The sequence below is a fragment of the Hydra vulgaris genome, chromosome 02, assembly GCF_038396675.1.
Source record: "Hydra vulgaris chromosome 02, alternate assembly HydraT2T_AEP".
In the NCBI taxonomy this organism is placed as follows: domain Eukaryota; kingdom Metazoa; phylum Cnidaria; class Hydrozoa; order Anthoathecata; family Hydridae; genus Hydra; species Hydra vulgaris.
In genome coordinates, this window is record NC_088921.1 from 30,419,077 (window position 1) to 30,437,855 (window position 18,779).

The 18,779-nt window shown below is 28.0% G+C and overlaps 1 long non-coding RNA gene across 1 annotated transcript; it reads left to right on the forward strand.

Moving 5' to 3' along the window:
* The first annotated feature begins 934 nt into the window (after positions 1-934).
* Positions 935-1,741, forward strand: LOC136076476 (uncharacterized). The gene is made up of 2 exons (XR_010636304.1): positions 935-1,215; positions 1,508-1,741. It is a non-coding gene; the product is annotated as an uncharacterized LOC136076476 (long non-coding RNA).
* Positions 1,742-18,779: the final 17,038 nt, after the last annotated feature.

Consider the following 18,779-nt stretch of genomic DNA (forward strand, 5'->3'; position numbering starts at 1 on the left):
ACCATTAGTAAAAATACAACAGTTAAAGATGTTCAAAATGCTGTCAAAATAGAATTACAAGGCTCTGGTTCGTTGCTTGGATATCGTGCTATGTATTAAAAATTAGGAAGGTTTAACAATTTACCTATACCAAGTGTTGTTGTATATGCAGCTATGTTTGCAGAAGATCAAGCAGCACTTAAAAACAGAAAACTTGCTTTAAGCAGAGAAAAACCAAGGACAACTGTAAATCCGAAGGTCCAAAGTGGGTACATTCTCCTAATGGTCACCAAAAAACGGATGGTCTATCAAAATAGTACCTTTCTGATTACAGTATTTGACAGTATAGATACTTGCAGGAGAAAAAAAATGTGGATAAAATTATGGAGGAGTAATAGTACTCCAAAGCTTATTGCTAGATTCATTTTGGAATATTGATTAAAAAAAAAAAATTTTCCAAGTATATTAGAGTAAAAAAGGTACAGAAAAAAGCACATGGCTGCTTTGCCTATTTACACCAAAATATTAAGAATGATCCAATAGATAGCACCAAATATGGCCCTTTAATCTCAAACCAGGTAATTTAGCATTATAGTTTTATAACAATACGAATTAAAATTTAATATTAAATTAAAAAAGTATATCATTTTAATATTGTATTACACTTTAGATTAAACGATGGTTGAATGAGTTTCATAAATATTTAAAAAAGTTTTACAAGATTCATTTAAAAATAGCTGTAATGACCCGTAAAATACGAGTCTAGAGACCGTAAAATAATCTAAATCTAATTTAGCCAACACGTCTGCAGACGTATTGGCTAACATAGATTTTAAAACTATTTAACAAGCATAATACTTTATAAAAAGAAAATAAGTGCTATAGATCAAAATTAAGGAGTTGTTGATATATAATAAATTAAGGATATGTTGCCGCAATGCATTCTTTCAAGTGAAAGTAAAACTGTAAAACTTGGTTTATATTTTATCATTACATAGCTTGAAGTTTACAAAAGTTAGATATTTGTATACACTTTCGTTTGCATTTTCCTATAAAAAAAGTGCTGCGACTCTTTCCCACCATTACCTCGGTTGTAATGGTTGCAACCGAGGTAATGGTGGGCAAGAGTTCTGTGTCAAACACGCTCGAAAGGGCACTACTACTATTAAGTTCAGCATTATTATATAGGTGTTTAAAAGACCAAGGTCGTTATGATCCTACAAATAATATTCATAGGTATTTTTTTTTGTTTATTAGAAATTAAATAATTTTTTTCTTTTAATTGTAACTAATAGTTTTTTGAAACACTGAGTCGTTTATGAAAGATAATAGTTTCCAATGGAAAAGTTTTATTATTAAAATGAATAATGTAATTAATTTCACTAGTAATAATTATAAGTAGTTGTTATTTAAAATAATAAATTAAATAACTTGTCTTGTAATTTATTGTTTTTAATAACAATAAAATTTTAACTCTCATAAAGAAATAGGCTCAATATATTTAAAAAAAGTTTTTTTTGTCTTTTAGGTATGCTAGCTTCTGCCGAAAAATTGAAGAGGAATCTGCGAGAAGCATCTGAAATTTTAATAAATGATTTTGGTGACGATTTCAACTATTTTGAAAGACTTAAAATTGTGTTTATAACTAAAAGGGCAATGAAAGAAATTGTTTGTTTTTATTCTTGTTTATCTTTTAAGGGACTCATTACCTGTGTAAAGTATATGTTATCTTTAATCGAAAGTGAAGATATATATCAAATTATGTATTGATATTTAATATACAAGTTTAATCGAAAGTAAAGTTATATATTAAATTATATATAATTTAATATAAAACTTTAATCGAAAGTGAAGTTATATATTTAGTTATATATAATTTAATATATGACTTAAGTACCGCATATAATGCGATATGCAACAAAGTTTACTTAACGCATTTTAGGCTGTACTAAACAGCGCAAGTTCTTTTGGTTTCTTGATAAGATGAGAGATTACAATGAAAAGGATATCAGAAACTAACAAACGCAGAGATGACATTAAAAAATTTTACAATGAAAAAAACACTTCTTGATTCGAATAATCAATTTAATATTTTAAAAGATATTTAAAAAAATTATTAGATCTCGAAAATCGATCCCGAAGAAATAATTTGCGAATCGATGGTGTTAAAGAACTACCTGGTGAATCTTGGGAAAATCGTTCAAGAATTGTTAAAGAAATATTTACTAAAAAACTCCAAATTAATAAAGAAATTATAAGTGAAAGAGCGCACTGATCAGGCCTAATAAAAACAGGAAAAGAGCGAACAATTGTTTTAAAACTTTTAAATTTCTACGACAAAAAGTTAATTCTACAAAACTCAAAAAAACTATGCGGAACAGGTGTGTTCATTAATGAAGACTTTACAAAGGAAACAATAGAAAAGCGTAAAAAACTGTGGGATGAAGTGGTTAAATTGAGAAAAGAAGATAAATACGCTATTCTCAAGTTTGATTTTAGAGATCATAAAAAGTAATCTTTTAACATACTATGTTAAGAAAGTTCTTTTAATTTATAACACAATCAAAATGTCTGAAACAAATAATTTTAAATCGTTTACTTTTTATTTTTCAGAAATGAGACACGTTCATCTGATGAAAACTTAGATCTAGTTATTAATTATTTCAATCGACTTCAGAATATTCTAGAACAATTTAAAACATTCTGGAACAATTAAGAATATTCTGCAATAATTAAGAATATTCTAGAACAATTAAGAATATTCTAGAACAATTTGGAATATTCTAAAACAATTTAGAATATTTTGGAACAATTTAGAACATTCTGGAATAATTTAAAACATTCTGGAACAACTAAGAATATTCTAGAACAATTTAGAACATTCCGGAACAATTTAAAACATTCTGGAGCAATTAAGAATATTCTAGAACAATTTATACTGTGTATATATAGCTGCTTATCTATTTTTATAGTTATTACAGAAGAAACACAGAGCGACGTACAAGCCTAGCGATAGTAGCATTCAAAAGAAGAAGGATGTCTGGACCAATAATCTGGTAAAAATTGAAGACTCTTATAAAAGAAGAAGAATAGTCCCTTTGGAAGAATATTCACTGGAGGAAAAGTGCAGAATGCCTCTTAAAAATGAAAGAAGAGAAATCAAGTTGGACGTCCTGAGCTTGATAGATAGCAGGGGAAAAACTATTGCTCAAGAAAAAAGAATGGTGTTGTTGTAATATTGCAACGAATGTTCACAAAGAAACGCATCAAAAAATCTCAGTTTATCAGTTGTAGATAGAATCCGCCGTTTGGTGATGGATGAAGAACTTGGAAGTAAAAAATAATTGCTGAACATTGAATATCCATTTGTATATCAACTGTTGAAGGAGTACGAGCAACTGAAAACACAGTTTGATAACGGAATAGAAGTAATTCTCGAAACATCAGGCTGGAGAGATGATATGAAATTTTTATTTCATCTCACTCGAGTGTTTCAATTTTTTGATGAAAAGGGACATTTTCCATTAATCGGTTTCAGAAATTACCCAATACCAGCAATGCGAGGCCTTTATTTTAAGTCCTTCAACAAGGACAGCTTTAGATAGAGAGTGTAGATTTATATTGTATTATATTGTATGGTTAGGCAGACCATTGGTTTGCAGAATAACTGCACAACAAAAACGACTTTAATAATTTGGCTGAAGTGCTGAATCCATACAAAAAGGCTTTAAGCTCTTTGAAAAATCACTGAAAGCGAGAGCCATCCATACTACAAACCCCCAGAAGTAATCAATGCGCAGAGCGCACAATCAAAGTAATGAAGGAAATCTATTCGTCATGCAAAAATAAAGTCAATTTGCACCCTATATTCCTTCTATGCAACAAGCAATTGCAAGGTCAACGTTCTGAGTCATTGTTGGATTGAAAATTTATTGTAATAAATGACAATAACATTCTAAATACATTTGAACACATAGTAGTACTTATATCAAAATCGATTTTTCAATGGAGCTGTGAACTTTTTTTAAAAGATACGCAAATTATAGTTCATTTCGTGTTTTTAGGTTAAAGAACATCTAACTACAGTACAGGAGCATGGGGTTGAAAAAAAGTCCCTATTGTTCATATTGCTATCCTAACATGTTAGAAGAATTTTAAAAATACAAAAAACAATAATTTTAATCAACTAAGAATTCTTCATTTAAATATCAGAAGCGTAAACCGCGTTTTTGAAAATCTTCTGAATTTGTTGCAGGAAACCAAACATTTTTTAAAATATAGTTTGTTTAACTGAAAGCTATATAACTGAAAAAAATTTAGATACTTTGAGTTAATTTCTCAAATGAGACTTATCAATAAACGTGGTGGAGGAGTTCTTATTTAAATAAAATATTAAATAAATGATTTGAGTGTTTCTGACAGCGACAAAGATGTTTTAACTATTGAAATTCTAAACAACCGATCAAAAAACATTTTACTGAGCTGTTGGTATAGGCATCCGAACGGTGAGGCCGAGAACATGAGCATGTATTTTGAAGAAAATCTTTTCCAAAAAGGCATCCTTGAAAAAAAAAAAAATTATTGTAGGGGATTTTCAATATGAATTGCTTCCATTACTCTACGGACATTAAAGTTAAAAATTTTTATGATTCTATTTTTAAAATGGGAGTCATTCCTTTAATAAATCGCCCTACCAGAGTAACTCCAAAGTCAGCTATTCTAATTGATAACATTTTAATAACTGATATTTTTAACAATGACTTAAATAAAGGATTCTTAAAAACAGACATATCTGACCATTTCCCTTTTTTACCTCTTTTCCATCTTTTTTACCATTACATTTCCATCTTTTTTACCATTAACTTCAACTCTAAAATTATGACTTAAACAAACATAAAAGTTAGATTACGCAACTATGACCTGAATTTCAGATTAAGTAGTCAAAAAATAGATAAATTTTATCAAGTATCAAAATTGGTATCAAAATTGATTCCAATTTAAGTTTTGCATCCCATCTTCAAGTCTTAGCACTGAAACTAAGCAGGTCCAACGGTATGTAGGCCAAAGTTCAAAATTATCTTAATCTTAAAACGCTTCTTAACATATATCATGTGGTTTTTGAGTCTCATCTTAGATATGCTTGTCAAATATGGGGGCAAACCCAGTCTCTAATACTTAAAAGATTATCTCACCTCCAAAATAAAGCCCTAAAAATAATCTATTTTCAGCATTTTAACTCTAATCCGAAGTCAGAAACAGCATGTTCGAAAGCAGCAACATAAAACCTTACCTCCTCCATTTACAGATTTTTTTAATTATAAAAAAATAATCCGCACCAACTTCGATCAGTTAAAAGCTTCAAATTATCTATACCTAAGCATAGAAATGTTTGTTATGGACGTGAATCGATTAAATATCAGAGCATATGCACATGGAATAGTCTCCCCTCACAGTTAGAAACTCTCTCTACATTTTCCAAATGCAAAAACAGTATATTTAATTTTTTATTAAACAAGTATTCTTCCTCATTTCTATGCTACTCTACTGCTAACTATCTACTATCAATCTTAACTTCATTCGCTTCAATGCTGGTTTATAATTACTAATACTTAATCTTATTTAAAATTCTTCTCTACTACTTTCTTCATTTCAATGGTGATTTATTTCTACTAATACTTTCTCTTTCTTAACTTTTCAAATAAATATCACTATTCTATTTCCAACTTTCACTATTATAAATATTGCTATTATTATTGTTATTGTTGTTATTGTTATTATTATTATTATTGTTATTAATATTATTGTTATTATTACTATTATTATTAATAGAATTGTTATTTTTATCGTTTGTATTATTATTATTTTGATTATTATTACCAATAAGTGGAGTTTTTATTATTATTGCCTATTATTATTGCTGATGCTTATATTACTATATTACTTGCAATGTTGTTACTGTATATTATTATAATATACTTCTCTTTTATTGCTATATTTTAATTAGGTATATAAAAGTCTTTTATTCTAGATAGATGTATAAAAAAAATTGAATTTTTTCCTAAATTTATCAAACTTTTTACTTAATTATTATTCCATAAAGTTTTTCGTTTAAGTATTGTACTGTTTTACGTTTTTTTTGTTTTTTGTTTTTTTAGTTTGGTGTTTTAGTTTCTTATTATTGTGTTTACTTAAAATTAGTAGTTGTACTATATCTAAATATTTCATGAAATGTAAAATCTATTTCAGTATACATTTTATTTTATTTGATAACTAAAAAATATTGAACAATTTAAAACACAATTATCATTGCTCCATTGGAAGAACATAGACTTTAGTGATAATGCAAACAAAATTTACGATAATTTTTTTAATACATTTTACTCCTGTTTATGCCAATTTTCCTTTATATGAAAAAACAATAAATCAAAAGAACATTAATTCTCCCTGGGTTACCAAAGATTAAAAAAAATCATCAAAAGTTTAGCAGAAATTATACATAAAATATCTAAAAAACAAATCATTCGCCAATGAGTAAAATCTACAATGACTACAAAAATCTTTTTGAAAAAGTTCGAAAAAACTTAAAAGAACATTACTATTCTAAAATTCTCAATAAAGCAAAAATAATTGTAAACGCTCCTGGGAAATAATAAAAGAAATTACCGGTAAATCAAAGCCATGCTCAGGTTCCCTGCCACACATGATCAAAGTGGATAAAAATAATATAAATAATTCTCAAACAATAGCTCACAAATTTAATAAATTCTTTGTTGAAATTGGCCCTAAACTATCTAGGTTAATTTCCAACACTGAAGCCTTATTTAAAGATTTCCTAGTACCGATGGATAATTGCATTCACTCGGATGAGTTATCTAAAGAGTTACTGTTTGATGAGTTTAAAAAAGCCCTTAAAACACTAAAAAAAAATATGAAGCAGTTAGACCAGATGAAATCAATGGTAGTATAACTTTAGATTGCTTTGAACAAATAAAATATATTCTTTTTAAAGTCTTTAAATCATCAATCGAACAAAGAGTCTTTCCTGATCAATTAAAAAGTTATTCCACTCACTATTTAAAGGTGGTGACAAATCTGACATTAGTAAATACCGGCCTATCTCTATCTTATCTATATTTTCAAAAATACTGGAAAGAATCATTTTTAATAGAGTATTTAATTATATAAGTTTAAACAATTTATTATACAACAATCAGTTTGGCTTTAAAAAGAATAACTCAACTGAGTATGAAAAAATTCAGTTGGTACGTGAAATTTCCAATTCTATTGAAAAATCTCAATTCACATTAGGAATTTTTATCGGTCTTTCAAAAGAATTTGATACTGTCGATTATAATATTTTTATGATCTACAGTACCGCTTTATAATCTTAATTATTACGGAATAAATGAAAGAGTAATTAAATGGTTTCAAAGTTATTTATCTAACAGAAAACAATTTGTTTCTTGTAATGAACTTAATCATAAACAGTTTTTAAATGTTTCCTGTGGTGTTCCGCAAGGTTCCATTTTAGGCCCTCTTTTGTTTTTAATATAAATCAACGACTTGCATAAAGCATCAAATCTTCCAAGTATTATGTTTGCTGATGACACAACTTTATTTCTCTCTAACAGTGACATCTATCTACTATTCTCCATGATGAACAAAGAACTTCAAAACATATCTAAATGGTTTAAAAGTAACAAATTAATATTAAGTGTAAGCAAAACAAAATGGATTTTTTTCGACCCGCTCTCCAAAAAACGTTCTCTACCCCCAAATCTACCAAAAATTTATATTGACCATATTAAAATATAAAGAGATTCTGTAACTAAATACCTGGGGGTTTTCATTGATGAGAACATCACGTAGAAACATCATATTACCTATGTCTGCTCAAAAGTTTCAAAAATTATCGGAATTTTATATAAGGCGAGTACTCATTTAGATAAAAATAATTTAACAAAATATTATTATTTTTTAATTCATAGTTATATAAGTTATGGAGTTATTGCCTAGGGTAGCACTGATCAAAGCAAGTTACAATGTCTCTATCGCCGTCAGAAACATGCGATTCGTTTAATTAATTCTGCGGATCGGTTTGCACTTTTCTCAAGATTTTTTAATCAAATGAAAATCCTTGATATATATAAACTAAACGTATATAAAAGTTTATATTTTGTTTATATGTAAAAGTGTGATTTATCTCCTTTAATTTTTAAAGACTATTTTATTTTGAAACCATTAAGCAAGTTTAACATGTAGAATAATAATTATTTAAATGAATTACTCTGTCGAACAAAATTCAATCAATTTTGTATCACTTATCGTGCAGCTCATCTCTGGAACAAAATTATTTTGCCTAACTTCGACTTACCCCTAACTTATCCTGTTTTTAAAAATAAATTAAAAGATTTCATTCTCTCTATTAAAAATATCTAAGAATATTTTTAATTTATCTTGTGATAAAAAACAATTTTTATTGTCATGTATGTTCAAGTTTTGTATTATACTTGTTTACAATTTATTTTCATTTATCTAAGTATGATTTATTGTTTATGTTATTTTTTACGTACTCTTATTGTAAAAAGACGTTTTTTAATATTATACGTACTCTTGTAAAAGGCTTCTGATGATAAGATCATTGTGATCTTCTTTTAGAAGCCTTGTTTGTATTTGAAAAATATGTAATATTTCCACCACCTCCTCCACCACGTTTATTGATAAGTCTCTTTTGAGAAATTAACTCAAAGTATCTAAAGGCAAAGACTAATTAAAACAAATAAAAATACAACTAGAAGATTCAGTGGCGGATCAAGGCGTGGGGGTAGGGGGTGGTGGGCTAGGGGGGCTATAGCCCCGGGCCCAACTATTTTAAGAGCCCCGATTCAAAGTCAATAATTTTTTATTAACTCTGAAAATTAAATTTTTTATTAACTTAAAAGAGCCAAAGTTAAATTTACTAAATTGTCTGAAAACAAAAGCACAAAAATGAAATAACTGTCAACAAAAACGCTGCATTATATATTTTTTCCGGTCTTTGACAACGAAGGAGCGCAACTACTTCTACAAAAAAAAAATTACTAGATTAGTAGCAGCCTTATAGCAATAATTGAATGTAACATTTGTACAAATTGCTACAAAAACAATTCCCTTCGGAAAATTATTAATGACTTGAATAATTATATTGTTATTGAAAATGCATTAACAATTGCAGTTCTACAATTCTTTTGTACTTCCGCACAAAAGAGTTCTTATGTGAATGCATTTATTAGCTGAAGCGCTAAATTCGTGAATGAGAAAAAAAGAACAGTTTTACACTTTCCAGGTTATACAGTTATAATTAAAATGCTAAGAAAATATGAAGTGGAGCTTCTAAAAGAAGATTGAAGAAAGGGAGAGAGGAAATGGTAGCTAAACTTCCGAAAATGACAAATTTATTTTCATCAAACCAAACTAATATGTAATTTGCACAAACTGTAGATAATAATAAAAACAATTAAAGAAAAGATGAAAACAATAACTTGGATAATGAGGTAGCCTGCCAAGGTCCTTCAAATGAAATTCAAGAAGTTGAAAATGTTGAATCTAAAATGCATAATAATAAGATATTATTCGGTTAAATATTTTCAAAAAGTGATGAATAATGGCGAAAAGTGTGACCGAAAATAGTTAATGTTTTCTGAATCCACTGGATGTGTATTTTGTTATGTTTACAAGTTGTTTTCAACCGATTACGACAACGTATTTGTCAAAGTGGCTTTTACAATTGGAAAAAAGCTAAACAAACTATTTTCGGCCACGAAAACAGCAAGGAACATATTCAATGTATGATTAAGTGGATAGAATTCATAAAACAAAAAAATAATCATGTCGATGAATATATGGTAAGCCAGATTAAAAGGGAATTTAATTATTGGTCTGCAATCTTAAATAGAATAGTAGCGGTTATTCGTTTTTTAGCCGGAAGAGGTTTAGCATTTCGAGGCCATAATGAAGTTATAGGATCGTCAAATAACAAAAATTACTTAGGCATGTTAGAACTGTTGACTCAATTTGATCCAGTTTTAAAGTTTTAAATTGACACTTTTGCAAATAAAGGCAAAGATAATGTAAATTATTTGTCTAAAACTATTTGTGAAGATTGTTGATATTATGTCTCAAAAGATTTTAACGCACATTATTACCGAAATAAAAAAAGCAAAATAATGGGAAATTATCGTAGATTCGACTCCTGATATTTCTCACGTGGATCAACTTTCTGTGATATTTCGTTATTATCTAAATGGTCACGTGTATGAACGATTTTTTTGTTTTCTACAAATTAAAAGCCACGACGGTAAATCTTTGATTACTGACATTTTAGATCTACTGGAAAGATATGATATTGATATAACCAATTATCGGGGACAGGCATACGATAATGCAAGCAATATGTCTGGTAAATATTCTGGATTACAAGCACGTTTAAAAGAGTGGAGTGAATTAGCTTTTCCTATCCCCTGCGCTAGACATTCTTTAAATTTAGTAGGGCAGTGCAGTGTTAGTGAGTACATCAATTCTATCAACTATTTTGGCGTTCTCCAGAGTTTGTATTTATTTTTTGTAGCTTCAACACATAGACGGGATTTATTGAAAGGAAATCATGCTACACTCAAGCGCCTATCAGATACACGGTGGTCATGTAGGTCAGATGCTTCAAAAAGTTTAGTAGAAAATATTGATGGGATTCATGCAGCGCTATGTCATATAACTGAGGATACAGAAGAAAAATCTGATACTCGTCATAAAGCTTTGCGTTTATAACATAAGATCACTAAGCTAGAGTTTGCATTCATGGCTGTACTTTGGCATCACATACTTAAGAGGTTTAATGCAGTTAGCAAATTTCTTCAAAATGTTGAATTAGATTTGCATACAGCAAGCAGTATGTTACTTTCACTAATTGACTTTGTAAAAAACTTACGAAACGACTTTACGAGATTTGAGAATGAATCAAAAAAACTTAGCTCGTTTATTGAAAAAGACTATTCGGATAAGAACAAAAGAAAGGTAATTAAAAAATTGAGCAAAGGAGAAAACCAAGTTGATTCTTTAAGCGTATCCGACAAGTTTCGAGTGAATACATTTTTTGTCATTATTGACACAATTAACTATAAGAAGTGATGGTTACAACCACGTAAATAAGTTATTTGGATTTCTATCGAAGCTGTTAACTATTAGTACCATGGAATTGCAAGTTAGCGCAAAAAAAATTGTAGAAGTGTACTCAAATGATTTAGAAGATAGTTTCATATTTGAAATAGAACAATTGTAACATTTGAAATAGAACAATTGTAACATTATTAAAGTTGCAGCCTCCGGGTTTTTTTTCGCTTAAAAAAGATAAATATGAGACTGAAAACACATTGATTCCTCTGCATGTTTTAAATTGGATTGTTGAAACCGATATTATTGATGTATTTCCAAATGTTTATATAGCATATCGCTTGTTTCTAACTATTCCCATAACATATTGCGAGGCTGAGTGATCATTCTCTACTCTTAAAAGAGTTAAGAACATGTACCGATCAAAAATGGTCCATAGTCGTTTAAGTAATATAGCAAGAGTAACTATTGAGTCAAAATTATTAGAAACTTTGGATTTCAGCGATGTGATTGCAGAGTTTGCGGGGAAGAAAAGCAGAAAAAAATCACTCAACTTAATTCAATAAAATAAATATAAAACTTGTATATAAATAAATATCAGTGATAGCGTTTTCAAGAAAGTCTTTGTTTTACTTATTTTTGTCGTTGTTAGTGGAACGGGGCCTCCTACTTTTAAATAGCCCCGGGCCCCAAAAAGTCTTAATCCGCCACTGAGAAGATTTCGGAATTGAAAATAACATTTTTGCTGTTTGTGCTGACACAACTGCTTCAAACACTGGTGCACATAATGGAGGAATCGAACTTATAAGTAGGTATGTTGTTGGGAAGCACATTATGTGACTTTTATGTCGTCGACATATATATGAGGGACACATCAGTTATTTAGTGTAAGCGTAAACAGGAAAGACTAAGGCACCAAAAAAACAACTGCTTTCAAATTAAAAAAAAAATTTGCTTGAAAATTTTTAGGCATGCAATGAAGATATTCACTCATTAGACAGATTTAATTTTAACATTTTTAAAAACAATTCTAACACGCATCAGATTTCACACGAAGCTAAAGAATACTTTGGAAATACCATTACCCTGAAAACCTTTTCCAAGTTGAGAACAGACTATATAAGATTATGTGAACTAGATTCTTTCTATTTGGGTAACGAAGTACCAAATTTCTACCTTCATCAACCCCCTGCTTGTCATGAAGCTATATTTATGCCAAATGGGATATATTTATTCATACTTCAACTAACTCATAAGAAACTGAAATTTATGTCAGTGGAGGAGGTAGGAGATGTCAACAAAATTGCACCTTTTGTAACAATATTTTACATTCCTTGGTTTCTGAAGTCATCAATCATAATCCAGGCACTATCTAATGATCTCAAAGCTATAAAAGTAGCCGAAAGCATAGAGGAAGAAGACGAAATACAATAATTTTTTTCATAGTTGATCCTAATATAGAAGATATATAATTTTGGATTTCTGATGGAAAATTTGTAGATCTTCATCCCAGCTTCAAGTTTTTTAAAGAACTTGTTTCAATTATTCAGTGCACAAATGACTGCTTTGAAAGAAATATTTGTCTAGTGCAAGATTTCCTGGCAGAAAGTCATAATGAAAATCAGAGACAAACTATCATAATGGTTGCTAAAGAGAAAAGAAACAGTGTGAAAAAAAAAATGATTTGAACAATATAACTCCTTAGCAAAAAGGATACTAGATTAAATGTAATTTTTTTTTGCACTTTAATCAAACAAAAAATATTTTGAACCAAAATAAACTGTTTTTTCTTTGGATTGTTTTACTATTTAAATATTAGACATTTTAAGGAAAAAAGGAAATCTATATCTATCACTTCCTGAAGGTTTATGACCTAAAATTTTACATTTTTCTTTTATTTAAGGTATACAACCAGGATATGTTTCGAACCTTTTTATTCTGTGAAAAAGTTGTATTTTTGGGACACCCTAATAAAGAATACTAAAATAGTAGTACTAATAATGCATTTAGTTAATCTTTTAACAAATATACTGTCGAAAGATTTTCTGATGTAGTATCTCTATACATTTGAACTTATACTTGGCTTTCTTTTTTCTTCTTTTTAATTATGTTTTAAGTGCTGCTTGATCTTCTGCAAACATTGCTGCATGAACAACAGCTCTTGGTACTCCTAAATCGTGAAGCCATCCTAATTTTCGATGCATAGCACAGTACCCAAGTAGTGCACCAAGACCTTGTAATTCTTTTTTCAATGGAATCAATTTTTAAATGTCGAAAATGTCTATCAAGAATTCTTTTACTCCATGCATAGTGCGGAAAGTTAACTTTTATTAAGTTCAAAAATTTTTTTTTTCAAAAAGATAGAACTTGTTTCACGAAGCATTTTAAGCTTTCCATTACATGTATGCATTCTAACCAAGCGTTGTTTTCGTGTATTAGTTGCCATTTTTTTAATATATATTTTTCACGGCATTTATAAAACAAGTAGGCCGTATGGCAATGGCAAAAATGGGCCACGTAGAATTGTTTTGGAAATTTTTTTTTATGGTAGCAATGGGCCACCATATCGGTGGTAAAAAACATTCAAGACTCATCTTAGCTTATTCTTGAACAAAAAAAAATAAAAAATAAAAAATAAATAACACGCAAAAGCATATTTAATTAGTTGGTGATACGAACGTATATAACGTATAAACTTGTTGAAGCATGCTTCTAATAATAATGTTAAACATTTTTTTGATGCTCTCCTTGAGCACAGTTTCATTCCAACAATTATTAAGCCAACAGAATAATATAAAAAACAACAATTTCCATGTTTGCACAGGTACAATTAAAACAGACCTTTTAGATCACTTTCCTACTACTAAAAACATAGCTCCAAACAATATCTCTCTCGAATCTCCTATATGCAAGCGAGAGATCAATAAAAACTCCTAACAAAATTTCAAAAATTTACTAAAAAACAATGTTGACTGGGATCTTTTATTTCAACCAAGTGATGCAATTAACGCTTACAAACTGTTTTTAGGTCAATTTTGTAAATATCATGAAAATGCGTTTTCCACTTAAAACTGTTATTATAAACAAAAAGTCACTTTTAACTCCCTGGATGTCTAAAGGTTTAATCAAATCCTCAATAAAAAAAAAAAAAAACTTCACGACAAATTCCTAAAAAATAAAACTTATAAAAATTGAAAAAACAAAGCAATACTCAAAAAAGTCAAATTTTAATTTATTTTAATTTTAATTATTTTAATTTTAATTTTAATTATTTGTCAAATTTTAAAAAACAAACAACTACGGATGCTAAGAAAACGTGGAATACGATTAAAGAGATAGTCGGTAATAATAATTGTACAAAATAGAATAAGCTAAAAAACTTATAATTGATGGTAAGTTAGTCAGTGATAAGATAACAATAGCTGAATATCTCAATATAGCTTCCTTCTTAATGTGGGTCACAGCTGAACAGAAAAAATTTCGTTAAGTTTTGCAACATCTTATTTTTACTTGACTAAGAACCTAACCTCAGAGAAATTATGAAAGAAACAAATCTAGATTTTAATGAATTGCGATCCGCTATAAACACTCTAAAATACGACAAAAGTGCGGGATTTGATAATATCAGTAGCTTTGTCGTAAAATCAGTACTTGATATTATTGAACCATCATTCCATCACATCTTCGATCTTTCACTAAAATCAGGTATTATCCCAAATAAACTAAAAAAATTGCCTGTGTCACCTCTTTTTATAAATCTGGAGATGGTTTTGATACTACTAATTATAGACCTGTATCAGTTCTACCACGTTTTTCCAAATTACAAGAACGCGTCATGTATAATAGATTTTACAGTTATTTTACGGAAAACAATTTTTTATACGGCAAACAATTTGGATTTAAAAAAAACCACTCAACCAACCATGCTGTAATTGAGCTAGTAACTCATATTTCTAATACTTTTAATAATGATTGCCACCTTAAATCACAACATTCTTCTAAAAAACTTAAAGTGTATGAAGTAAAAAATGATAACTAAGTTTGGTTAAAAGATTATTTATCAAGCAGAAAGCAATACATTCAATACGAAACAACAAAAACATCAAAAAGCACCATAATTTGCGGGGTTTCCTGATCTTGATCTTGATCCTGGACTGTTATTACTTTTAATCTATATAAATGATTTATATTCAACATCAAACTTATTAAATTTAATCTTCTTTGAGGACAACTTCAATCTCTTTTATTCACATAGAGGCATTAAGACTTTTTAACATAGAAAAAAAAGAATTTTATCAAAATTCGTTTATTAAAATAAACGAATATTTCATGTGTAACAAACTCTCTTTAAATGTCAAAAAGACTAAGTTCATCCTATTTCACAAACTTAATAAAAATGAAAATATTTTCTTAAACTAACCAATCTAATGATAAACAATACTAATATAAAAAGAGAAACTTTCATAAACTTTCTAGGTGTGGACATGGATGAAAGTTTGTCGTGGAAGATTCATATAATCACTTTAGGCCGTAAGCTCTCAAGAAATAATTCAATAATGTATAAAGCAAAATTTTTTCTAAATATAACGTCTTTTAACAAGTTTGTATTTTTCATTATTACATAGTCACCTAAGCTATGGTAGCGTGTCCTGGGCAAGCACAAACTATAGTAAGCTTAAAAAACTTTACAGTAAACAAAACATGACTGAAGAATTGTCTTTGGAGTAAGTATCTTATGAACCTCTCATAAGTGTCTTATGAACCTGTCTTATAAACTTAGAGCGTTGAATGTATTCAAAATTAACATACATCTTATTTTACAGTTTATGTACAAAATAAAATATATTCATCTATATTTCAATCCTATTTTATCGAAATAAGCCATAAATAGCCTACTAGATTCTCATATAACAACTTTGTCATCCCAAAAGTTACATTAAAACTAAATTTATCCTCAGTCCAACACCGCGGACCTTATATGTGGAATTTTTTTCCCCAGACTGTTACTATCAAGAAAAATACACTTGTTCAAATATGAATCAAAGCGTTTTTTATTATCTACGGATTTTCTTTTTTTTTTAGTAAATTAATATAAACTAGGACAATTTCTTTCTTTTATTTGCTGTTACTTTTATTTGTTCTAAATTTATATTTCAAAAAGAGTTTATATTTTAACAGTTATATCATTGTGAAACCTAGTCTAACACATTTTAAAAATGTTTTATCATAAGCATTTATCACGATTTTATATATTTTATTATAAAAAACGACCTTTAATGAAGTCAAAATGGAGTTTGATGATAAGACAAACTGATGTCTTCTTCTTCCTCCATTTGTTTTGTTATTTATGTTATTTTATAAATTGTAAATTTTTTAAGGCAAAATTAATAATTTTTAAATAAAATTAAAAAAAGTAAATTATAATGATACATATGTAAACAAATCATTAGACTATATTATTTTTATATGTTTTTCCGACACTTAGTTATAATGCATATATTTATATTATTTTTACTTTTTCAAATATTTATATTGATGTTGCAACTCAATCGGGGAAGGATATTTATATATAATAAAAAATAAATTATATTTTGAAAGAAGAAAGTTTTATAAAACTTCTACAACCTTTAGTTTCAGATGGTACAAATGTGAGTTCAGATGGTACAAATGTGAGTTCAGATGGTACAAATGTGAGTTCAGATGGTACAAATGTGAGTTCAGATGGTACAAATGTGAAATCAGATGGTACAAATGTGAGTTCAGATGGTACAAATGTGAGTTCAGATGGTACAAATGTGAGTTCAGATGGTACAAATGTGAAATCAGATGGTACAAATGTGAGTTCAGATGGTACAAATGTGAGTTCAGATGGTACAAATGTGAAATCAGATGGTACAAATGTGAGTTCAGATGGTACAAATGTGAGTTCAGATGGTACAAATGTGAGTTCAGATGGTACAAATGTGAGTTCAGATGGTACAAATGTGAATACATGTATATAAGAAATTGAATCATTCCAAAAAAAATTAAACAAATAAAACAGTTTATTTGTTGATTTATTTTCAATTAAAAATAAGAAATAAAAAAAGATGATACAGGGAATATTATAATTACTCTTATGTGAGACCGAAAAACAAAACAAAAAAAGACAACAATTTAAAATAGTGTGCAATAGTGATGAACATTGTACTTTTTTAAATTTGATTTGAACAAATACAAAACGGATGTGTAAACAATATATTCTGGTAGAGAATTAAAAGTTGCAATTATTGCCTTGCATTAAAATGAATTCACATTTAAAGAAGAAAAAGTGATAGATGGTTCAAGATCTGCAATAAGACCAACAACATTTAAGAGTGATATAGGAAAAGGGCAATACTGCTTGCAATTTTGATATTTTCAACTATATTGCGCCAATATTAGTGTGTCAACATTTTCTAAAAATTGCCCATTAATACCCTAATGTAATATTGGTAATAAAAGTAAATGTTGTAAATAAAGTAAATATTGTAAATAAAGTAAATATTGTAAATAAAGTAAATATTGTAAATAAAGTAAATACTGTAAATAAAGTAAATATTGTAAATAAAGTAATTATTAGGCAATAAATAAAAGTTATGTAATACCATAGTTAGTGTAATAATAGTTGTATTCCAGTTGAGCATTAAACATTTTACACCATACTTTAACATATTTAAACATGATTAGTTATATTAAAGTGCGGAAGCCCCGATATTTGTTCAATACACTTTTTGTGCATACTTTTTTGTGTGTGCGGGTACATATTTAAATATCATGATCCACTTCATAGAATAATTTAATAATATAAAATTATATAATAATACAATATAATTATATAATAATAATATTATTAATTCGATTAATATAGTATAAAGTAGGCAAATTAGAAAGGAAATAGAAAAATGCATAAATAATACTACAGGAAAACCAATAAAGTTCATTATTTTGAAATAGAATTAGTCAAATTAATAGTATTATTTGATATCATAAGAAAAAAAACTGTATAAATTTGTGAAAAATAATGAAATACAATAGTATATTGCTTATTAATTAGTTGGCGTTCTTCTAAAGAAAATAAAAATGGACTCTTCAAGGCCTTTTAGGAAAAATTTATTTCAAAAAAACATAAATGTAAAAACACATTTAAGAAAAGCAAATTATTTGTTTATTCAACCTTTGAGAATGTTTTTTGGATTCAATTTACCCAACAAAATAAATATAAATAATATTTGACACAATTATTTTTTACAAAATATAAATATGAATATTAATTGGGTTCTTAAAGAATAAACAAATATAGAAATATTTACTTTATAGAGTTTTTACATAACAAATATTTTTAACTAGTCTTTATATATTAAGACTTACTTAATCAATAGAACGTCTGAGATTGTGACAACTTCAAAACTCCTTGACACAAGTTTTTAGTGTGTTTCAAGGCTTTTTTTTTAGTGTGTTTCAAGGATTCGATTATTGTTTAGATTGTGTACATGTTCCCCAAACAGTTTTTTTTTCTTTTTTTACTTATTACTTAGTTTATATCTTCTGTTTTATATAATTTATTAAATTTTATACCTTCTGTCTTATATATTTTATTCAATTTTATACTTCTGTTTTATATATTTTATTAAATT